The 25614-nt window shown below is 38.3% G+C and overlaps 1 protein-coding gene across 9 annotated transcripts in view; it reads right to left on the bottom strand.

Moving 5' to 3' along the window:
* Positions 1-25614, bottom strand: part of arvcfb (ARVCF delta catenin family member b) — a 271466-nt gene that overhangs the window by 24776 nt on the left and 221076 nt on the right. The window lies entirely within an intron of this gene.

Below are 25614 nucleotides of genomic sequence, written 5' to 3'. Positions count from 1 at the left end.
AATAACTTTTTTATTTCAATAGTTTTTTTTAAAGCTATAGGGAGCCGTTGCTAAAGAGTCAAAGAGCCACATTAGGCTCCAGAGCCGCAGGTTGCAGACCCCTGTCCTAGGTGCAGATCACATGCAGGAAAATGCTGCTTAAGATTACAATAACAATTTCATTCTATTGTCTCCGACAATGCACAAGCAACTTCAAACCCTTTGTATCCCTTTTGGCACAAGGCATAGTTTATTCCGAGGGCCAGGATCTATTTGAAAAGCCCAGCATTACAGTGTGTGGGCAACGATGTACAGGATGCTCACAAGTTTAGGAGGTCCTCAGTGCTTTTTTAGAGTTGTAAAAAAAAATAAAGTAATGCACCAGTATGAATGTGACTCTGGCTAAACTCTCAAAGCTTAAAGCAAAACTAATTTAAGGTCATCGTCAGGTGATCCATCCCCTTGTATTTTATTGACTCCGGCTCTGACGCAAACAGAGAGAAAGCAAAAGAAAAAGTGTTTCAATTTTAGCTTCAACGTAAACAAGTAAAGTCATATTTGTGCCCTTAAATCCACATTGCACAGCCGTAATTTGTTGAGCAGTAGCCTTAGTGGTCCCCATTACTGCTGGACCCAGACAAGCAGCCAATCTAGGTTCCCTAAGTGTTACTTTTCTATTCAAGATCCTGCATCCAAGATGTGTGTGGGAGGAAATGGCACATTAAGATTAAATGGTCAAAAGTCAGTGGTTGTCGGACTTTAAACTAAGTATGGGACAACAATAAACCAGATACCAGGAAATAGTTTATGTGGTAATTCATTTAGACCACATGTGTCAAATCAAGGCCCGGGGGCCAAATATGGCCCTTGAGAGCATAGAAAATACATGAAACATTGCGTAAATTACCACATAATTCAGTTGTAGATACCTCAGCCCCTCCAAATACACAATATTTGCAGAGCTCAGTTTTCCAGTTCTTATATCACATGACAGCAGTCATTTTTAATCTCAAATTGTTGAAAGAACTCTAAATCTTTTCCAAAATTATTCCATGAAATGTCCCCAATTTCCCAAAATCTGGGAAATTTAAATTTTAAGTGGATATACCTACATGATACTTTATCATTTATACATAATTTGTACGTGGAAGTACAAAACAGGGCACAATCATGTTGAATTTGCTCTTTTTCCCACAAAAACATCTGTGCCCCACTTAAGGTAAAACGGTTCCATATTTGGCTCCTGAATAAAAATGAATTTGACACCCCTGATTTAAACTTTGGATTTGTAAATTTCGTAAAATGGACTTTCAGCTTCCACTATGCCTCAACCTCATTCCTCTGCATTTGGTCCCTCTTACACCTCACATACACGTCCTCCTGACAAAAGTACCCAGACCGAGGCTTGATTAATACACGGCCCTATTTAAATGAAATTTAACATATGAACCTTTAAAAACACCACCAAATGAAACAGCATACACACAAAGTATCATCAAGGGACAAATTATTTGAAACAACAAGGTTTCATTGTGTCAGTCTTTTGTCTTCAAACCAAATATCTTTACAAATAGTGGGAATCACTGACCTCTCATGGTTTCCATATTTTGTACTTACCAGGTCAGGTTTAACTGTGTGCTGCATTCTCACTGTTGTTTCAGCCTATATTCGTAGCCTGACAACTGTCAGTTTGGGTTGCAGAATAACAATTCAATCAGGCGGTGAGTTGTCTGAGTGACATGTGATATGCTAGCTATTCTCAGGGCAGAACACAGCCATTCATCCCCAGACTGGATGAAAACATGACGGCTTTATATAACATGTGAAGAATGGAAATTCTCTGACACATCCTAATCATCGTATAGGGAGCCACAGTCTGTAAACGGATGGAGTTTATTTACTGTGTAGCAGTTTTGACACCCTAGACCAAAGGTGCATACAGGACCAGTGACGGTGTCATGGGGGGGCATTCGCGGGCAGTGCTCCCCCAGCTGACCTACCCTGCCCCCCCACTCTTCCCACTACAGGGGGAGCTTTTTATTAATCAAAGATATCTGATTGGCTATCGCAACTGACTGTGTCCATTCACTGACAGCGGGCGGGAGTCTGCTCCATAGATATTAATAATATACTGTGGTGTAATTGTTTAACATTTGTGCTATTGAACGTACCCTAGAGCTGTTGTTAGGATCAGCCAATAGAATGTGTGTATGTCTATGGCCTGCTCGGTTGATTCATGTGACGACACTCACATTGCTGCATCGCGACAAAGCGAGAGCGAAAAGATCAGGTGGAGAGCAGGAAGTTTGAGAATCTGCCATCTGAAATAATCAATATGTCCATGTTTTGTGGAGTTTAAATACTTTAGTTAAGGGGAGCATCAGGATGTTTTGCATTAGTGAAGAGGCTAGCTCACTGGAAAGTTACAAAATTATATTGATTTAAGAAATTATGACAGCTCCCAGCAGTTTCACACACCAAACACATTTCTAACATCTTTCCAACAGTACAGAATATAGTTTGCAAAATGTGAAGCATAGATCATTTTAAGCAATATTTCATGTATGGCTGCATGTAGTTTCAACAAATTTGACAAGATTGTCATCGGATAAAAACATCTGAATTTGGTTTTTATTCAAAAATACCCATTAAAAGATGCAGTAACAACCTTGATACCTGCGAGATTAACGGTATTATCAGAGTTTATGGAATCTAGAGGGACATATGTTGGGAAGCAGTCAACGAAACGTATTTGAAATGACGCACACCAGCCCCTAGACGCCTGGCAGGAAAAAGGCCATCAGCAACATGCAAAGCGCTCAGTATTCATGCAGCATTAAAATCAAAGGCTGCGAGTCAAGAATAAGGCTCCCCTTCCATGAAAGCACTCGTCGTTAAAGTGTCTAGGATACTCACGGTGTGAGAATCCATCATTAACTGCATGTTTACAACCTATTCAGCAATACGGGTCATTTTTCTACCAAAAAAACAGGAAGCAGAGGTAACACTATGAGATGTTAAAGCAGAAAAAATCCAATGCATTGGTTTTTTAGCAGAAACCTACCACGGTTTGTAAATAACATAACATAAATCATATGTTCCTACTCTAAATTCAGGGTTTATGTGTTTGTTGTCTATTTTATCTTTCCTAGTCTTCACATAAGGCGATTATTTTGCTTTTCTTTACAAAGCAAAGGAATAACAAACTTTTCAAACAATACCAGCTAAACTATGCCCTTGTATGCAGTTTGGTGGTTGAAGACACTGAGCTTTATATAAAATATTCATGTTTTCATGCTTTATTCAAACAGTCTCAAAGACCCAAAACCCACCAATAACTTATAAGTCGAGGAAAAAGAGTGTAAAGTAAATAGAGCAAGTGGCAATAATTAGATCCCAAGGTTCACACTGTATGTAACTTTAGGACACATGAGGTTGAACAATCATCGCCCCTGAATAGAGGAGAAGGAAAGAGGAAGAGAGACATCGACAAATGCATGTCTCAATCAGCTCGTGAGTACAGTATACTATTGCAATATTTCAATATTTAGAATTAGGGTTGCGGCTTATATTAATGGCACCATTAGATACCAAATATAAAGGCAAAATATTTACAACTGGTCTCAAACTGTACTATAACATCCAACTGCACACACACACACACACACACACACACATCAAAAGCCCCCATTAAAATCAAAGTACATTAAGTGTAACTAACATTAGCGTCAGCTTATCCTCTCGTCTCTATTACCGCAGCATGTGTGATGGTGTGGCCAACATCAGAACACAACTGTGGCCTCTTTACAGGACTCCCACTGTGCTCTAATACAAAAGCAGCACAAATAAACACATACACACGGCACTTTTCCCCACACAAATACAAATGGCACAGTTGGTGAATGCTCCTGAGAACTAAGCCCATTCCTAAATGAGCGAACAGGGGAGGTTATTTTTCAAAGCAGGAGACGATGGCGACAATCCCTGCAATGACTGAGTCAAAGCTCAATTAGTGTGCTGGTAGTGAAGGGGTGTGTGTGAAATGTGGATTAGAAACAAGGCTGGCGATTGAGTGATGTGGCAGCATTACCTTTGGCTGCTTAGCTTCAAAAGCTTCAAGTCACACATACATTCAAGCTGGGTCAGTGTGACGGACTGGGAGACGAAAATTAATTCAATGGCTGTTGAAACAGAAAAAGAGGCGCACACACACACACACACACGGTGTAACCACGATTAAACCTTCTCTCATCTTCAACAGCTGATTTAGGACGTGTTATCATAAGAGATGCTAACAGGAAGCTGCCACAAGAGGAAAGTGTTGTTTGGTTATTTATTAAAGGCTCAGTAATTGTGATTAATTATAATTGAGCTTTAGTAATTGAGGACATAATTGTAATTGACTCTCTGAGCATAAAAAAAGAGAATGTAATTTAATTGTAATTGGAAAAAAAATGGTGATGACTGTAATCGTAATTGAGTTGTAATTGAACATGATAATTGAAGATGTAATTGTAACTGAAATATGTAATTGAACCCAATCCTGACGTCAATGATGCACATCCAAAAGTCACATTCTGTGTTCCGTCATAAATTCCAAAAGACCCATGCTGTGTTTCGTGCCCTCATTTTCCTGCAAACAAGCCTTTCACAGAGAGCAGAAGGAGATGGTGGTATTCATCGCTCTGCAAAGCGTTGGAAAATATTGAGAACTGAACAGTGGATGTAATGGAGAGTGATATAGAAGATTGCGAGTGGCAGAAAAATAAACAGAAGTAAAGTATCTCCTAGCCCCGAATTCGTCATGAATCCTGCCAGGTGAGAGTCAGAAAATAAAAATAAAACAAGCGAGTGGCTAAAAACAAAAGAGTAAAAATGCTTGTAGAGCAACACTGACCACAGGGTCACATTCCTGACTGTGAAAGGCCACACAAACAAATGAAACCATTCCAGTGGTCAAGCCTCGAGCCATACAGTCTCCAATTTCACTCAACATCTGAAACTCATGCACGTTAAACCACAATCTTTTTTTTTTCTTTATTACTGACTTTGAAACAGGCGCACAGACAGGAAAAGCAGAAATAATGCAGAGTTTAGAGAACAAAAAAAAAAATCAGATCATCAGACTAAACGTTCATTAAAAGTCTTATTTTCATTGATTTGTTGCTTGAAAGAAAACACAATACACAGATTTCACACCTAACTGAAGCAAGACCTGGTGCTTGAGCTTGACATTTATCTTTCGCCTAAATATTGACGAACGGTGACACCATCTCAGAAGCTCAAAAGTGGAGCTAGATCCAGTTTTTCTAGACCGGGCTGATGGTAGATGAATTTACACAGAAATAAAATAACTAGCTCTAACTCAAAAACCAGCACCAGTTTAGGTACAGCTTCGGTTGGGTGAAAAACCAGTGTTAATTATCCAAATAGACAGCTATAATACAATATTATTATGGGATTATATGTTCTGCTAAAAGTGCTTTGCAGAGTTTCGGCACATCTCTTTAGGCTGCCAATCACCACTAACACCCACAACAATACAAAACAAAGATAATATATTCCTTCTATTAGCTTCAATGAAAAATAGTTTGCTGATTTCCCTGACTTTTGTAACAACAATGCAAATTCAAACCAAAAATAAGGAATAAGTTTTGGTTTTAAATATTCAAGTACTTGTTGGAAGTAAATGGCATCTAAGGAAAGGAAGGTACATATTCAGGCTTTCAGTAGGACAAAAGTCTGGTGAGTAATCAGGTATCTGATTAGTTATTCCTGTTTAGAGTGCATCTTAATTTGAAGTGTTACAATAATAAGGCTCTGATTTAAGAAGCCAGGAATTACCTGATTTTAGTTCAGACTAATCTTTAAGTAATGGACTCATTGTTCTCTGATGTTGCTTCAATCATGGCTATGCACTGTGAATTTTTTTCTCCGCAATATTAACTCGTTCAGTGCCAGCCATTTTCAAAATTTCTACCTCTTCAGTGCCAGCCATTTTAGAGCATTTTGACTGATTTTTAAAGACCCACAGAATGTTTTGTACTATAACAAAAGATTCTGAAAGATTAAACTCTCTACTTTCATCAGAAAAAAATTATTTCGTTTCTAGCTTGTTACGTTCTTCTGCAATTGAATAGAGGCAAGTTTGAAACAAATCGCCAGTTTGTGACAAAAAGCTGTGAAAAACGGCTTTTTCTAAAGAAAAACCTATTAGTGACTTTGAAGAACTTTTTTTTTTGCTTTAGTGACACCTCAACATCGGTTTCCTTCTATAAAACTACAAAAACAACACTGAGACCTGAGACATTATTATTATTTATATATCTATGTCAGAGACTAATGGTTTCCTCCAAGTCTCTCCCCCGTCAGTCTCCACACACGCAACTTCCTATATTCACCGGAGAGCTTCGTCACACTGTCTCCTAGCAACCCCATCTGAAAAATACAATTCAACGTCTATAGACGTGAATGGCACTCAATGGGTTAATGACATTGAAAGCAAATACCGCACTATTTTGCAGAAGCAGTTGTACCCATTTCTCATTAAACTGATGAGAAACACATACAGTATAATTTAGAGCCAGAAGGAAACCAATGATACAGTAACCAATTCTCTCTCTATCCACAAACCTCCAAATGGACATGGTACCAAGATCGGCAAAAATAAAATGCACTGAAGGTCACGCCCCTCAAGTTAACCCTTGAAACTGGCAAGGTCCCGGTGTCAACATCTAATATTTCCTCCTCTTGTACACGTTTGCTGCCTCACAAAGGATTGGCAACTCTACAGGCACCCTCCCGGCAGCACAGATTAGCATACCCACATGATGGTTGGCCTTAGTTTATAGAATTATTAAAAATGGCAATAGGCCCAGAGTTTGGCCAACTACCCAGAGATGTCTCGATGGGGAGGGGGGGGAGTTGGGGACCAGGCAATGTGGACCAAAGTAAAAGTGATACTGCAATGACATGAGGACAAACCCTTCTCATACTTTCTTCCTCTGTCTTTGCCATTTCCCTGTAGGAGACCTGCTCTGGCACCATCAAAATCTGGCCGATCAAACCAGTTGTCACAATAGCACCCTTTGAAGCAAGCTGCTTTTACAGTGACAAAGGAGTAATTCCTCTTTCCTGTCCTGCTGAGGCCTTTTCATGCCTCAAAAGACACATCAACAGAAGTCTCCTAGCTTGTACAAAATGTCCAAAAACATTCATTTCTCCACTTTTAACTTTGGAAACAAAAACAGAACCAGTGGGTCTTTCACTCCTGAGCCATAGATGTATCAGGTTTTCTGTGGCTCAGTCAAGAATGTGCCTCGTGGCTATTTGGCCTCCCATTGGATCAACACTGATAATGCTACGGTTGTTTGTTTCCAAGGTTCCTCCAGTTAATGTAATGTGGTTTGAAAGCCGGAGGTGATAGCTATCCCCGATCAGAATCTCATTCTGTGAAAATATTATTTCCCATTGGATAAGGAAAATATTGAAAATACGAGTAATTCTTTCTGTTGTGTGAGCATTCATAAAAAGCTTTAACAGAACAAATAGGCATTAAATTTAATAATAGCACCGAAAGTTTAGAAATAAGCTACATGGGCAGCAGTACTACCTTGCTTTTTTCTCCCAGACATGTGTACAATCTTTCGGGAATAAAATTGTTAACAATACAACAATGTATTTTTGATCAAGTATAATAGACAACCTCAGGTATGCGTGCTACTAACGGGCAAAGAAGTTTAGCTTTCCAAAGTCGTCAAGGATGGCTCCAACATGGTGTCATCTTAGTAGACACATTAACAAAGGAAGGCAGGAGTTTCTAGTCGGAAAAAGAGAACCAAACATTTACTGCACAATCAACAACAAAATCATCTAGGAATGGAGTGGTTGAGCATGATTGGACAGAGCCAAAGAAGGGCCCCACACCTTAGTGAAACACTTTACTAAATCGGTTCCATTTGAGCTAAATTAATCATTTTTTTTGAGCCATTGTTTGAAACGTTGTTCCAAAGAGGATTATTCATTTAATAATTGTAGATTTTTTTGCATAAACATGCCATTCCGGAGCGCCTGTTTTTAATTGAAAAAGTGTTTTTGTCCTGTCAGAACGGCCAATTTACAGTCTCTCTTAAAATGTACACTGTTTAGAAATACAAAACTATGTGTTACATGAATTGTGAACGTTATAATCAAGCTCACTTAACATATTTTTATAATCACAGCCTTTGAGTTAATCTTGTTGTTTCAAGTCCTAATTAATCCTTCACCACTACACAACTGGGGGAAGACAATTTTTCTGACCTACAAATGAATGGATACTTGATTAATACCAAGGTGACATTGCTTCTTTACTGCAGTAAGAAATATCGCTTCATGTGACACTGGATGAAAATGAAGTAATGAGTTCTTGTTTTTATATATTTACTTAGCAGCAGCTTCATTGCCTTCGTTATGGTAAACCTTTGTTGTTTCAGATGCTGAAGCAAAATGTGCCCAGTCCATGCATAGAAAGATCTGCAGTTGGGAACGAATACATGTTTTTTTCCAAGGACTCAAAGACAGGAATGTGAACAACCACAAAAAAATGGACGAATTCAACGACTTGTGAAGAATAGAATGGACTACCATACCAAACACACAGCTGATAAACATACAAAGATGACAGATTTATAGAGAACAGCTGCTCCGCTGGTCTTTTCTGTCACCGTGTTCCATTTCAAAACCCCTGTTATTACATCCTGCATTCCCACTAGAAACAATAAGAAAATGGCACATAAAGCTAAATCTTCATTCCCCTCCGGTGCAGAAACAATACGCAGGGATAAAGAAAGTGCATTAGGATCATACTATGGTTGCCATGGAAACCTTCTCCCCATCACTACTAACAAATGCGCCCATTTGATGTTCATTTGAGACAACTGCGCGAATAAACAAGCTGCCTCTCAGTCTGCATTACATTTAATGTGAGTTATTTAGGACATTTACTTCACTCAGAGCTTTTGTATGACAATAGCAGCTAGAGGGGCATTTTAGTGAGCTGAGTAGCAACACATGGATTCTTACTTCATCATTAATAAAAACAGAAACATACTAGAAAAATGCAATTAGTGACTAACAAAACAATTCAATTAAATATGCAAGTGTAATAAAGGGGCCGTCTGTGCGTATGTAAAAGCTTACTGAGGCGAGTCACGTCGTCCACCTCTCCCAAATGTGACTAAAAACTCAGGCGATGGCAAGAGGCAGCTCCAGAGAAATTATATATATATACTGTATATAAAACCAGTGAGAGCATTTAAAGGCATAGAGGAGAATAAAAAAAAGTTGCCTGATGTTCGTTCCAGTGAGAAGCACCTTATATTTACACAGCAACTACAAATGTTTTCAATACACAAATGTAAAGCAACTAAATGATGCATTTCTGGGTCTGAAATGGGGAGTTTTGGTTTCCAAGTCCAACTCTTAGGAATAATCTTGAATAATCTGTTCTTTGTTTCTGTGCCTGGGGGATAATAAGTATATATCAGGGTCTGGAAGGAGGACTGGAGATAAAGAGGACTGTGGCAGATGTGGAGTGGGGGGCTTCATCAGCTGCAGGAAAGAACATAGATGACAGCCATCTGAATGGTCTCTCTGGGAATTCAAATACTGTATCATTAGTTAATGATATGCAAGCTCACTCACAGGCTATGCTGCATATCAATCAATGCAGGAACAATCAATATATTGGGACACTTGACAAGGTGAATAAGGTCTCAGAGACTTTGAGGGATAGGCCACTTTTATCACAGCCAGGGACGAAAAATGTTATTGTTATTCTACATTCATGTAAGCATGCAGAAAAATGACCAATCTGAGCATTAATACAGGAAAGAACCAAGGGCTGATGTGTTATTGTTGTTACATATTTTTTTCCTTTTATTTTTGTATATTCTTGTTTTGTGTGTTATTAGAGTCATTTTGTGTATTTTTGTTGTTAGTTCTGTATCTTTTTGGAGACACGCATTTTGTTTGTTTTTTTAGTCCTTTTGTGTTTTTATTGCCAATTTGTGCATGCTTATCGTCAATTTGTGTAACTTTTCTGCCATTTTATGTCTTTTGGATTGTTTGTGCATTTTTCTTAACATTTGGTATATATTTTTTTACATTAATTATATTATATAAATTATATTATATTATACATTAATTTGTGTGTTTTTCGAGTCATTTTGTGCATTTTTATTTTCAACTTGTGAAATTTATTCTGCCATTTTGTGTGTTTTTGGAAGCAGATTGTGAATTTTTGTTAATATTTGTTGTGTATGTTTTGGGATTTACTTTGGGGACTGCACAAAATTAGACTGAAGGCCCTTGGGCAACCAGTTGCACATGTCTCCAATAACCAATCAACCAGAAACATTTAAATGGCTCACCTTCTTGGTCCGAAACCCATGCATTTGTTTGTTTGGAATGGAATTACAGGATTTACAGATGATTGATAGACGCTGATCTCCAAATGAGGTAATGGTTGGCATTGTGCAGGCTTTTGCTAGCATAACGTAGCTCCAAGCAACACCAACTACGGCCAAATTATGAAATCATGGGTTGTGTGTTTCCAGTAAATCAAGGGAGGCCTGACAGCATGCATCTCACTAAAAAGGCCGTGCACAGCAAACGTAATGTGTGCTTACAACAATGTGGCCAAAATGTTCTGAGTAGCAATATTTTTTGGGTGTTTTTTTCTTCCTATGTGTGTGGAGCTGTACACATTTCAATCTACATTTTATGCTTTGCTGGGCAGATGGTGATCTGACAGATAATGGTTTATGTGATGTTATAACTAAAACATGTCTCGTATTAAGTCAGTAAAACCCCCTTTTTAAGCACATGCCAGATTTTGTGAACAAACTCTCCCTTGGTAAAAGTGGATTTAAAAATGACAACATGAGCTTATATTCAGTACTTTAGAGCATTAAAATACAGTTAACATGAAGAGGATATCACGCAAACACTCATATATATACACATATACTAGAAATTTAGTCAAGAACACAGTGGTTGATATTGTCCCAAAACATGAAAGTGAGGGTATATTATATGTCCTATTCCCATTTCTACATGATTTTGTTATAATAAACTTAAACATAAATGAAATTAAAATAAATCAATGAATAAAATATCCATTTTAGAAAGTGAATTTCATATTTCTGTCCTTTTCCTGTCAAAACAGAAAATCAAAGGCATTATATTTTAAATATCTGTTACAGTTGAATACAAACGACAAATACCAAAGCTTAGGAAAACTGTACGAGTTAGCTTAAGCTGCAAAGCGAACGTAACACAACTACCACAGCACTACTGATCACTACTGTTGATATGATTATGGGCAAAACTTCTTGTCGGACAGCAATGATACGGTAGTTGTATGAATTAATGAAGGCAGTTGGTCCTGAAATGATTTAGCTAGTTAATATTTTGTCTATTATTAAAGCTTTTTTATATACATTGTGAATAAGCATTTACTGTAATGAAAACTTCAGTGTTATTTAGAAGTATACACCTATTAACTTGTGCAATAACTAATTGGTTCTTTTTATGTTGACTCAAATGTTGTATTTTTGAGTAGATTTAGCTAGTCAACACTGCAATGCAGAAAAGGTTGTTTTTTTTTTAAATTACAACAGGGCAAGAAAAATGTCAATTATTCACTGAATAATCACAATGTAATTAAAAAAAATGTTAGAATTGATTTGAATACAAATATCCTGAGTGAAAAGAGAAACTAAAGGAATTACGCTGACAAAAAGCCAAATCTTTAAAAATTTCTTCGATTCAAGATCAGATATGCCAAGTAAAACCGTGTGTCAAAATAACTGCAAAAATAAATAATCCAAAGCAAATTGCAGACATCGACAGTTTAAGCCAATCTTTTGCATCTTTAGCCTGAGGCAAGTTTCTCCATTTGCAACACACACACACACACACACACACACACACACACACACACACACACACACATTTGAGCATTTAAACGCACAGACACATTCTGATGCTGCTGTCAATTTTCCAAGGTGATATTTTCTCCATCTGCAACATCCGAATAAAACATTATCAGACACAAAAACTGACCTTGCAGTTAAGGACACGGTGGATGTGAAAATTCTTGTGCAAATGTATGACAGCATCCAGGCTTGTGTGTGTGTTTGCAAACAGCAGAATAAATTAAGATTTGGTCGTGAGTGCTCGCAACAGTCGAATGAAAGACATCAAGGATAAAATGGTCCTTGAATCCGGCACGCGTTACAAGTCCCAAATATTTGTGATTATAAACAAGTTGAACAAATTGGCTGTGGGAGCTGAAAAACCCTCCCAGCAAAAAGGCATTTGATGTCCTTTTCCCATTCACTCCTTCTTCCTTTCCAAAATAAAGGGACTTCTTTCATCTTCAGCCTGTCGATCCTTCTCTCTTTGACACTTACCGTACTTCTGTCAGGGCCGCTGTATTCATGGGAATCTTCCTAAAGCCCAAATACTTTGGCTTCTTCACTTCAATGCTTCACCATCCTTGCAAGGAAAGCACATTTTTCGGTTGCTTTGGATTAGGGTATTTAATTAAAGGCTTTAAATACAGTCAGAAGAAGGAAAGTCAGTTGGAAACATTTATTAACACCTAACTGGGTAAAGGAATAAAAAAAATAAATAAACTTGAACAGTAACAATTTAAAAACCTTGTTTAAAAATAGTTCCCCACAAATGGGGTCAAATCCACCAAAAAATATCTGACGCACAAAGAGGAAAAAATATGCGGTTGATTTACATGCATAAAATCCTCAGCTCTCTTCTACCTAAACCCGTCTGCAGACGAGAGCGTTTGACATTTAGCCTGAGTCCATGTAGAGTTTGGAGCAGAAGTAAACATTCATTTTGACAGCGTGAAAAAGTGAGTGAAAGGAAAGCAGCTCATGTCAGTGGTTTGTAGTTAGTTTGTTGGGATGTCCCGATACAACTTTTTCATTTCCGATATGATACCGATATTGCAGCCTTGCGTATAGGCCGATATCGTTATTGATCCGATACGATATCCGCATGAATCATACATACGTTTATGACATTTTTTTTTCTATTTTTTTTTTAAATAAAAAAACTAATAATGACTTATTTTGTAGTGTGGAATATTAGAAAAGGCTTGATCAAGTGATGTTACTCAAACAGAGAACAATAGTCAGCAACAGTAGCTATGAGGAAAAACTGACCCATTGATTATTAACCAATTGGTTACAAAAAAATGAACCTTCAACATAATATCCACAGTATTCTACAATTGAATAGAATAAATAAAAAATGAATTGCAAAAACAAAAAAAAAATCGGAAATTTGAATCCGATATTCGTTTTCAGACTGATATCGGACCAATATCCGATATCGATATCGGATTGGGACACCCCTATTAGTTTGTTTCAATATGCATCATATGCAAACATCAACAAGAGTTCTTAGAGAAGGTAAAGCTCCACAATCCAGACCCAATCAAGATGAAACTCAGTGGTGTGATTGAAGAACCAATAATTAACTGACTGAGACCAAATTCATATTAAAAATCGATCAATTTTAAACCCCAATATACGTTTTTGAAATTGCACAAATGATGAGAGATAAGGAGTTTTTACAATTTTTTCTAACTGGTCCAGAATTAGCATATTTAAAATTTTGATTTGTCATTTTTAGATTGTTAGAGAATAGTAAACATTGTGTGGACTGACGGGGGAAGGTTGGTGGGGTGATTAATTATGTATTTATTAAGTTAAGGGGCAGAAATATAAGCATTTTATTCTTCTTACTGCTCCTTTCCAATCATGAAAATGTTTCATTTGGACTGAGATATTATTTGGTGTAAATTTAAATGAAAGGAATACATAAATAAATAAATATATTGATCTGTAACTCATCTAAAATGAATTCAAATACTAAAGTAAAACAAGCAGTGCTTATTTGAGGGCGGCGCAAACAAAAAATCTACTTTACAATAGATTTGCAAAAAGCGAGTTTTAATGCAGAGGCCAAGTTCTCACAAACAGGAAGTAGTGTTCCCTAACTTCATATGTGGCTAACAAAGGTAAAGCTCATCCCACTTGCTCCAGTTTAACTGGAAAACTTCAGTAGCTCATAATTAGCACTTTGCTCATGCTCAAGTTTCTGTGGGGTTGAGGGAGGAGAACGACATGGTTAATCATCCAAACAGCCTGATGTTGCTGGCTACGCTGAGTTCTCGGCACTGTGATAGAATCCCGCAGAGGAACGTGGGAGGGAAAAGAGGGCACTAAGTTTTCTGAGGGTAAAAAAAGTTTCTAAGAAGTTCAGAAAAGATATTTCATTGCTGCTTGTGTAGTGGGTTGAAGTACTGCACAGTTTCCACTGTGCCACGAAGCAAACCAGTGGGAAACGGAGGCAACACACCATCTTTTGCCAAACGCAGGTTGATAAACGATGCCATGCTTTAGCGCGCACAAACACAGGCCGAACTGAAAGGATCTCTCTCACTAATGATGCCCACAGAAGCCCCTCTCCAAGACGCCTCCATGGAATAGCATTATTATGTAAAGCTCTTTATATTGCCAACAAAAGACAAGGTGCTCCCACTTTAACAAAACTCTCAACCTGTAATTTGCTTTCAGTTTCTCAGCTTAATAATACTCTGTTTTATCACAGCGTGTGCACGATGGCTGAGTGAGGATGTTGGGGAGTTGAGGGTAAAGTGGCACTAGCTAAAATGGCAGCTATAAGCCTGTGGATATGAGGTAATTAGTGCTTTTTTCTGTAAAAACAAAGGCAAGAAAGCGACTGTCTGAAGGGCATTGGTGGCTGTGGGTAGCGGAGCGAGCCCAGAGGATTAACACGTCTTTAACAGTGTGTGTGGCCAAGCCTGACTGATTAAAACTCAGGTGAGGAGAAAAGAAAGGGTGACATACCTGGCATTTGGGAGAAGCTGTGAGGCGTTGAAAGAGTCTTTCACACACAGTATTACTTTACCTACTGTGGATGTGTATTATTATTCATTGTTTATTTTTTTTAACATACTGTAATTATATGTCCAATAGCAATTATTTTACCAATAATAAATTATATTCAGGTCTTATTAAAGGCCTAATTTCAGGAACAAGGGCAAACTGCAGATTTCAACTTAATCTAAATCTAACAACATAAGCACGTACGCAAGCGACGACAAAAATCAGATGTAAAGAATCTCAGTCAGATTATCACTAAAAGACAGTTTGAGAGCAAAATGCACAAAGTCTAAATCATTAACAAATAAAAATAAGAAAATGTCTATTTGTACGGTTGCCGCACGGACAATCCCCGGTGCTATTGGTACGTTTAACCAAGTACAAGTACGTAGCGTTATAACCGTATATCGCAACAACTTTCAGGGTTAGAGTTAGGTTTAGTCTTAGTCATGTGACCTAAACTGGCCAATGAGGGGCACTGCGTACGAATAGAATGTCGGTATATTGATACAACAACCATACGGATAGCCACTGCCTAAAAATAATTATATTTTAAATACCAAACCTAATACACATGAAGCAACTTGTATGCATATACTTAATAAATCAAATAAGCAGACACAATGGACCCCTAAATGATAAATAATGATAAATAAATAAATCAATAATCTTGTACATAATTTGTACTGCTTTAAATCAGCAGTTTAACTAACTACAATAACTGTAAAACATCTTCCAATTAAAGATATAAACTTTTGAATCCATGCTTTGACCAAAATAATTTGTGTATGTCTTTATCTCTCGATGAGCTCATGTTTTTGACCCTGACAATCACAAATGTCTTACATATCATAAGAAAAAAAGGAGGAGAGACCAGATAACAACACTGAATAAAAATGCTGAGGAAAACGACGTTCGGGGTGCCGAGAGTGAGCCGAGCCTGAGTGCCTCTTTTCCTGTTTCACTTGATATTGTTGTTGTTCATCTGCTAATAAATTGATTTAATGATTCACCAAAGCAAAACCTCTGACTATGTCCCTCTGAATGCAATCTCACGTATGGAACACGAGAGTATCTTCATCCACTCTAACATTACACACATGTTAGAGTGGATGAAGATATATATATACATATATAAAATGATACCATGCTAACCTTCAAATCCAAAGCCAAAGGCAGGATTTACCCAATGATGCAGTGTGCTTTCAAGGTGATATAATTCATAATTAGGTCTAATATTTATACATTTGTCTTCAAGGTAAAAAGTATTTTCTTGAGCGCTTAAATTCAGTTTGGCCTGAGTTCAGGAACAGAAAAGCAGTTTACAACTTAGCGCAACACTGGCATCCTTTTACTTGGAGTTGGATCAACTTCCCTCTGGACAAGTTAAAATGGGCAGCAGACACAGTTTTTGTTCGGTATGGAAGTGGTAACGTGACAGGAACTGTAACGACAGAAGGTGCCAGACAGTCTATAACCAACTACTGTGTGGGTCGGATCCTACGTGTCGAGAGAAGTGAGAAAGTGCGTGTTGATGCATGCATCCATGCAAGCGTTGAGTTCTTACATGCACGCTTGTGTTTGTGTGCATGCTTTGTTTCTGTGACATTTCATTTGAGTGTCTGCAGTAGGAGTTCTCACCTTGCTTGGAAATGTAACAGCAGGCAGTGAATGTTATTCTCTTCCATGTTCAACAGGTTGGGAGTGAGCACAAGTCGGCTTTGCCAGAGTCTAACACTCGGCTCAGTGTTGAATTTCACATGCATGAAATAGCACACGAGAATGTGACACTGCTGCTTGGAACGTAGGATATTAGTTTTTTTAATTGTTTCAGACGTGTTCAGTCCATGCTTACTGTATAATATACCTGTTTTAGTTGTTGAAATGTTTATTTGTGATTATTATTACATACTAGAGGCAGTTTATTGAAAGATGGGAATAGCTGCTCTCCACAACTAACTCATCATGGTGGGTTGGATGTAAATAGCTAAAACAAATAAATAAATAAATACATAAATAAATAAATAAAAGCAACAGTGGATGAAATAATTGTTTCCAGCATAAGAAGAAAGCCAAAAGGCAGTGTTTTTCAACCTTGGGGTCACCTGGAATTTAAATGGGGTTACCTGAAATATCTATTAATTGAAAAAAGATAATAAAGTAAATATTTGAGTATTATTATTTTCCAAATTAAAACAACACACAATCTTAAACAACTGTATTCTATACAAATTATAGTAAAATTTAGTAAATAAACAACTTGTCACTAATCTTGGCTACTTTGTATTTGTATCACAGTATAACAAACATGATCAAAAACTAATTCTAAAAAAAAAAAAAAAAAAAAGTGGGGTCCCCAAAAATTTGTGAAATCAAAATAGGGCCACGATCCAAAAAAAGGTTGGAAACCATGCCTGGCTGCCATAAGGTGTAAATATGGTGCTTTTTACTACTTATTAATAACCAATGGGTTGCATTATTGTCAACCTTAAACATAAAAATAAATTAGAAATAATAACCCCAATGAATCCAATAAAAACAAATGATGTACTGGAGTGCTTTCATTGGAGATTTTAGATGCAGGCCAATATAATCCAATAATACTTCACAGCTTGCATCATAGCCTTGAATAGTTTTACATGATAATCTTCACTGATCATTTCCTGATCATTATCTCTGATCATGAAAAAATTCAACTCCAAGAACTGAGATGCATCAGAGGCAGATGAATCCAGCAGCACAGCAGTCATTGTTCTTTGAGGCTACAAACACAACCCTACACCAGAACGATATAAAAGTGGGCTACATAATGGAATACATACAGTACAAGCAGGACCATTTTCTTCATCAATGACTTCACCACAAATCAGATGCTTTGGTTTCCAAGAAAAAACATTGAGGCGTGGTGCACCGTTGTTGGGCTCACTGCTGGTTTCACAACTGCTTGATGTGTGTTTGCGATGGGACGAAAGATTCTCATGGTAATGGGGTGACGAGATGATGAATTATTAGGCAATGCTGAGTCAGACTCATCATCCAAACTGATAATAAGGATTAACTCTATTTAATGCAGTCAGGAAAGGAGATGTAGTGCGACATAAAGAAAACGATGAGGAGGAGAAAAGTCTGCCAAACATCAATACCATTTCATCATAAATTCTTGGCCCTATTCCAAGCAGCTGGACTAATGGAAATCCTGGCTTTGTTCAGTCAGGCTAAGATACGACATATACGGGACATCACATTACAAAATGCTGGATCACCACAATCAAGACAGTGTTGTCATGGTAACTGGCTCCGGGAAACAAACCTGGTACTCAGCAGGATATGTTCATAATAAGCCTGAGAATGATTACAGTCTGACCTACAGATGGAGAAAACGGACATGGTGGGTTGTTGTTATGTTTTCTAAAAGGGAATTTAAAGTGTTTTACACGTGGACATAGTTTCAAAGTAAAACACTACAAAAATGAAAAACTGTATCAGCTGTCAGCAGAACCTGTTTCTCTCACATTTTTTTTATAACAATATACCATTGTCTAATTGGTAATAGGCTACACTTCATTTTCATTTTGTCTTTTGTGCTGGATTTTGCTGAATCGCCTCTCTTGAATGAGTTTCAGGTGATTTTAACCACAGTGTGAATTATGAAGGTTTTCACTCCATTATCATAGATTTTTCTTAAGAATTTTACATAGAGATGTCCCAATACAACTTTTTCACCGATACCGATATTGCAGCCCTGGGTATTGGCCGATACCAATATTGATCCGATACGATATCAGCATGAATCATAAATACTTTTATTACTTATTTTGTTGCGTGAAATGTTAGAAAAGGCTTGATCAAGTGATGTTACTCAAACAGAGAACAATAGTCAGCAATTCAAGTTCACTATTTTTTTCTGTCAGTATAAGGTGGGAACAACTGAGGGCGGGGACAAAAACAACAAAAACTTATCAGAGCGCTTATATCGGAGATTTTAAATCCAGTCCGATAACATCTGATAGTCGTTTTCCGGCTGATATCGGACCGATATCAGATATCAATATCGGATCGGGATACCCCTAATTTTACATTCTGATAGCGCTTTGAGATAACTATTGTTATAATTTGTGTAAATAAATAAAGTTGATTGGAACTGATTTTAATTTAATTAAAGCTGTACCCCTTACTCCTCCCCAGGCATCGCAATACGGCTGCCCACTGCTCCTCAGGTATGGGTTAAATGCAGAGGACAAATTTCATATATGTAATAACATATATGACCAATAAAGGCGAAAGCCCTGATTTAATCTTAATTAATCTTAATCTTAGATATATACAACCGTCACCTTCACCTACCAGCAGCGGCCTGTCTGTCGCTTGCAATTCCTCTAGTAATACTATCCATCCATCCATCCATCCATCCATCCATCTTCTTCCGCTTTATCCGGGGTCGCGGAGGCAGCAGTCTCAGCAGAGATGCCCAGACCTCCCGATCCACGCACACCTCCTCCAGCCGTTCTGGGGGGACACCAAGGCAACAACAGGCCAGCTCAGAGACATAGTCCTTCCAGCGTGTCCTGGGCCTTCCACGAGGCCTCTTCCCAATAGGACATGCCTGAAACACCTCCCGAGGGAGGCGACCAGGAGGCATCCAAAACATGTGCCCGAGCCACCTCAGCTGGCTCCTTTCGACGTGACGGAGCAGCGACTCTACTACGAGCTCCTCCCAAGTGACTGAGCTTCTCACCCTATCTCGAAGGTTGCGCCCAGCCACCCTGCGAAGGAAACTCATTGCGGCCACCTGTATCCGCGATCTTGTCCTTTCGGTCATTACCCAAATCTCATGACCATAGGTGAAGGTAGGAACGTAGATTGATCGGTAAATTGAGAGCTTTGCCCCCCGACTCAGCTCCCTCTTCACCACAACAGTCCGATACAGCGACCGCATCACTGCTGACCGATCCGTCAATCGATCTCACGCTCCATCCGACCCTCACTCGTGAGCAAGACCCGAGATACTTGAACTCCTCCACTTGAGGCAAGGACTCTCCACCAACCCAGAGAGAGGAAGCCACCTTTTTCCGATGGAGAACTAATAGTAATACTTTAGTAAAAGTATACCTGAGAGTATTTGTCTAGTAACAGTAATCATATAGTTAAAGTAATAGAAATAATAATAGTAATCACTCACTCACTCAATGCAAAACAGCAAAAATCAGTATGAGAGATGAGAGAGAGTAGGGAAAGACTGATGGCTCTTACAGAGGAAAATAAAAATGTTAAATTCCCAAATTCAGTTTCAGGGTTTATCCATTTCCTTGTCATGTTACATTTTTCCCTTTCGTTTTATTTTCTTCCTCTTTTCCTGTTTAGATGAATTTACTGACAATCAAAACTCCCAAAAACGTAACATGTTAATGTTTTTTCCCAAAAACATTAACTGTGAAAACTTAACTTACAGCCAACCAGCAAATCACCCTCATGTTTTGCCTATGACAAAACCCTGCTTAGCTGTGTTATTGTAGCTGCTTCTGCGATGATGTGTCACCAGGTAAAATGAGCACCAATTCAACCAATACACCAACAGCTACCCCTGTCTTTGTATCAGTGCCTATTCAGATCTGAATGCAGTCATATTAATCTGCACTACTTGATCGCCACAACACAGTTAAAAACACACTTCAGATGTAGCTCTGAATATAGACCCTTTGATTGTTTGTAAACATTGTGACGTATTTTGTTGGGCGGGGCTTAGCCTGGAGGCAAACCACCATAGATATATATAAACACTAGATGACTTACCCACGCTGTTGGACAATGGGGAGTGATGAAACAACGTGGCGGCCATCTTACCTCAGACATCTGGCCCCTCTCATTATATCGATGTCAATGGTGCATGTACTATTTAAATAACACTAACTTGCTCAATTTTCAACCAATTTTCAAATGGCAAGCGCCAATTTCAATGTGTACAACCATCCCATGTCATATCTACGTATAATAAGGTTTGTAATAAGGCAAACATCTGTAAATCCATCAATATTTCATCGAGTTAAGGGCATTTTTGTTTAAACTGATCATTCACCTTCCAACAGCTACCGTAGAGTGAGTCAGAATGTCAGAACGTCAGTAGTCTGAGGTGGCGAATCCCGCTTGCGTCATCTAGTGTCTATATATATCTATGCTTTAGCCAGCGGCATTTCCTGTTTTTGCCTCTGACCACGTCATTTGTGATGTGGGCAATTAAGGGGTCTATATTTTCAGCCACAGGATAACATGATTACTAGCTGAACCGTTACACATAGCAAGAGATTTTAAATGAGAATAAGGGTGGAATTGACATATTTTCCATACTTTCTAGTCTATCATTAAACAGTGAAAAAATAGTGTGATGTGAGGCATTTTTGTGTCATTTTGGGGCCCAAATTTAAATAAAAAATAAGAAAAAAAGGCCAAACATGTCAGACTGATTTCGAAGTACGTTTTAGTTGTTATGCTTTTTACATCAAAAAATTAGAAAGCTAGATAACATCTCACATCTCCTCCCTCCCCTCACTTCTCCCTGACTACTATCCAATCTAAAGGTAAACCCTGGGCTTCAATTAACTGCTTGGTAAATGTTTCATCATCCACAGCGCTGCTCCAACCCAATGAGAGGCGTCTTTTCACATTCCTCAATTACTTTTGTTACCTCCACACTCCACTTTCTGCTCAATCCTGGACAGTGAATAATGAAAACCTGGGGGTGGGGGGTTTGACTTAACTGCCTTATCTTGTGCAACAGCAAGGGTAAAAGGGCAAAACCACTCAATAATGTAGGGTGGAAAGTGCAGCCACATAATGTATTGGAATGATAAGAAAAACTGATTGGACAGAGTAAAAAGATGAATCATTTACAATTGGAGATACATTTATTGACTGAAAATTTACATTTAAGATGTCTGTTTGGTTTATAAGAGATATATCATAATAATAATGACTGAAATCTGATCAGATTGGCCTGTTTAGAGTTAACTGACTCTATGGGTTGAAACCTGGCTATTACAAATGATTTTTGCTCGTGGCTGAGAACAAGATCATGTGATGTTTTGGGACCATCTTGCATCACAAACGAGCACTGTTAGCCCCGCCCCTTTTATAAAAAATAGCACCTGTGGGCTCTACAATCTGTGGTGAGTAGGTTGGATTGAGAGATTAGTAAATAGAGACGAATATTAATTAATGAGTAGCTAGTTAACATAGCACAAATTGTTCTTTGGAGATTTTATAGTATAGACTGGGCGTGTCTTAACTGCTCCAGGAGCCCCGCCCATTATCAAGGCATTTTTTGAATTTCCCTCCTAATGGCAGGTCAGATGAAAACAGGGGTTTATTAAGTACAGACTGCATGTCCTGATTGTCATACACATACATTTTAGACTGCTGAGGAAAGCAGAGTATCTGGAGAGGATACACACATGCACGCACACAGAGATAAAAAACAAGTAGGTCTGTACCCCGCACTAACCTCTCTCCTCCTGACATCAGATCGGGGCTGGGATACACATGTAATCTCCTGTATCTCACTTAGCGATCTCCACCAAATGAAGGCAGCTTTCTGCTCACGCTCACATGACCACATGTGTACGATGGTGGCAGAGACTCCAGCATACAGTTAAACAGATAAAGCAACATGGCCCCCAGCAAACCCTTACCCCCAATTTCCACTGGATGCAGCTTCGCTGCGTTGCGTCACCGGAAGTGATACGTTTCCACTTTAGTCTATCTGTTCATTTCCACCGGGTCCGCTGCGGTGCGTGTCTGCTCCTTCCCAGCTCCGACAGTCCGGTGCCCTCCGCCAGATATACGCAAGACTTCTATTTCTGGCGGATACCGGAGCATGACGCATCAATCAGCACAGAGCAAATGAAGCTAAACAGCAAATTAAGCACGTATTCCGCAATAAAATATCGGGTTACTTTTCAAAATAAAACACTTCAGATTATATTTCAAGTAACTACATCACCAAAACGTCATAATGTGTAAAAACAAAATCACATCCACTGCACTGTAAACTGCAGCAACTTTGATTTAGTTCATATTTTACTGGTGCAGTTTTATCTCTTCTCTGTTGGCTGTTGTCAACTTTCTTGTACACCTTCGTTAGGAACACTGACCTGTTTATCTGTTTATTGTTGCGTTTATAACACATACCTAACTGCGTTCTTGCGCGATTAAATAAATATCGTGATAACTGCTCTGCTTCGTGGCGCACTCAAAACGCAACCCGTGAGGATTACCGGACGGCGGACATCGGGGGAAAAACCGGATCGGTGCCGTGGCGCAGTGGAGACGAATCCAGTGGAAACCCCCAGTCACAGTCCTTCCATCATTTCACCACAAACACAGTCTAAAGTGAACTCCAGTGTTTGAGCCTGTTATCCAAACATGTCTCTGTTGTTGCTCTCCTGTGTGTTGAGCTAATAAACGGCAGATAATGATTTGTCTGTTAGTGAGCAGGAAAATGCCAAGTCGCTCTACACAACATTAACCCAAACTCTCGATTACGGCACGCATGACATTTTGGCCTGTAAGGATAATTACTTTCCCCGGGAGTCACAACTCCAAAGGGCCTTGTTTCTACATCGTGTAATTGTATCACAATTGTAACTCTCTTGCACTTGCGTCGTGCCTGCTTAGGCTCACACACCCATAAAAAATCTACGCCAGTGGGAAATATTAATTATCACAGAGTTTCTGCCTTCCTTTACAAGTGATAAAAAACTAAATCAGCTTAACTTGGAGAAGCACTGCAATTAAATGTGATTTAGTTTAACAAGAGCCCACTGTGGCGAGTTAATGTGACTCATTAACAGTCAAACAGGCAGCGATATTGGCTTTGAGTGCCTGCCACTAAACATTGATAATGGTGCTAATGTGTAAATACCACATGAGGAATTGTAACAAGTGTGGGTAAATGTCAGAGGCATTGCAAAACAGATGGATGATATGCAAACACACACACACACACACACACACACACACACTCAGACCTTTACAAGGAGAAAAGGTATTGCAGTAACTCATGCGAGAGCAAACAGTAGCTCCAGTCATCCTGGTGTATCAATGTGCATAGAGCATGATAGATGCAGTCCCCCATAATGCATTGTCGCATAAATATTACAAAGATATTCAGGAAAAACGTTTATCTATAAAGGTGGTTTTCTTCCAAATCCGGATGAAACTCAGTAGGGAGAAAGAGGAACCAACCCTACATGTCTCAATCAAATTTTGTGAACATTGGTCAAATAGAAACCAAGATAAGAATTTTTGGAATTTTTGTCATTGATAAAAAATAGGAATTTTTCTTTTGAGGATCTTGATCCAGTTCATCCTCATAATCTAACCACTTGTTTCTTATCCACTTTCGCATATTTTCTGAACAATGTATCACAATCTGTCATCAGTAAATAAATTCCCCTTCACACAATGACACAGTGTACAATAAAACACAGTAGAGCCTGAGTACAAAGCTTTGTTGGAATTTTCTATTAACTTTGGTACAATTAATCACTTATTTCACCTTTTATTTAACCAGGTCTCATTGAGATTACAAATTATCTTTTTCACCAGAGTCACAGACCAAAATCTGTTATAGGGCCCATGTTACGCTACATCAACTTTTCTGTGCTTTAAACATCATAAAGTGCTAATTGGGCTTCATACACATGCCCAAAGTGTTTTTTTATTGATTCCCGTCCTCTGGCCTACGTCACCATGTGGGGAGGAGGAAGTCAGTGTCCCGTCTATAGACACGCGCACTCATGAATATGCAGAAGTAGGATGCAAATCAGCCTGTTTGTGTAGAGTTGATCAGAAAGTGACTTTTCAGAGGCTGGAAAACAGGCGAGTTTGGGAAAATAAACCTCAAATACTACGTTTTTGGGGTTCTTAGAACAAATGAAGATGGGTGAAAAATAGCATGACATGTGACCTTTAACATACAGTACATTGCAAACAAATACAAATTGGAATAATAAAAATCAAATACAAATAAATTCTATTGCGACAAAAGGTTCATATACAGGTACATCTAAAAAAAAAAGGAATTTCATGAAAAAGTTGAATATTTTTTGTTTAAAATATCCTTTTCTTTTTATTGATCTTAAGTAATATTCTGATGACAATGAATTTTGGGCTTTCATTATCTGTGAGACGTAATCATTAAAACTTCAACAAATAAAGGCTTGAAATATTTCACTCTATGTGTCATGAGCCTATATCATATATGGGTTTGACTTACTCAAATGAGTGACCAAAAAATGTAAAAATTTTTCATGATATTCATATTTTTTGAGATGTACCTGTAAGATCAGCACGCACACTCTCTAGTGCAGTCAAGTGAAAAAGTTTTAAGTGAAAAGCGGAAGTGGTAATCTTTCAAAAGAAAATTACCGGAACATGCAGAAAAAGAAAATAAATGCAATAATTTAAAACTTTCTTGGCCCAGTACCAAATGGTTCACGGATTGGAAGCAATTTGCAACCAAGTGGTTGGGGGACCATTGCTTTGTGCGACCAATGCAGTTTAGTAAGTTTTTCTCTCTTTTTCAACATTAGGCCAACTTGTTATCTGTTTACATCCATTAAATAACAAACTTAAAAAGTGTTTAAGCTTTAAGTCTGGT

The sequence above is a fragment of the Gouania willdenowi genome, chromosome 9 (genome assembly GCF_900634775.1).
Source record: "Gouania willdenowi chromosome 9, fGouWil2.1, whole genome shotgun sequence".
Lineage (NCBI taxonomy): Eukaryota > Metazoa > Chordata > Actinopteri > Blenniiformes > Gobiesocidae > Gouania > Gouania willdenowi.
Note: the sequence above shows the minus strand (reverse complement) of the source record. Positions and strands in the feature narration are given on the sequence as shown.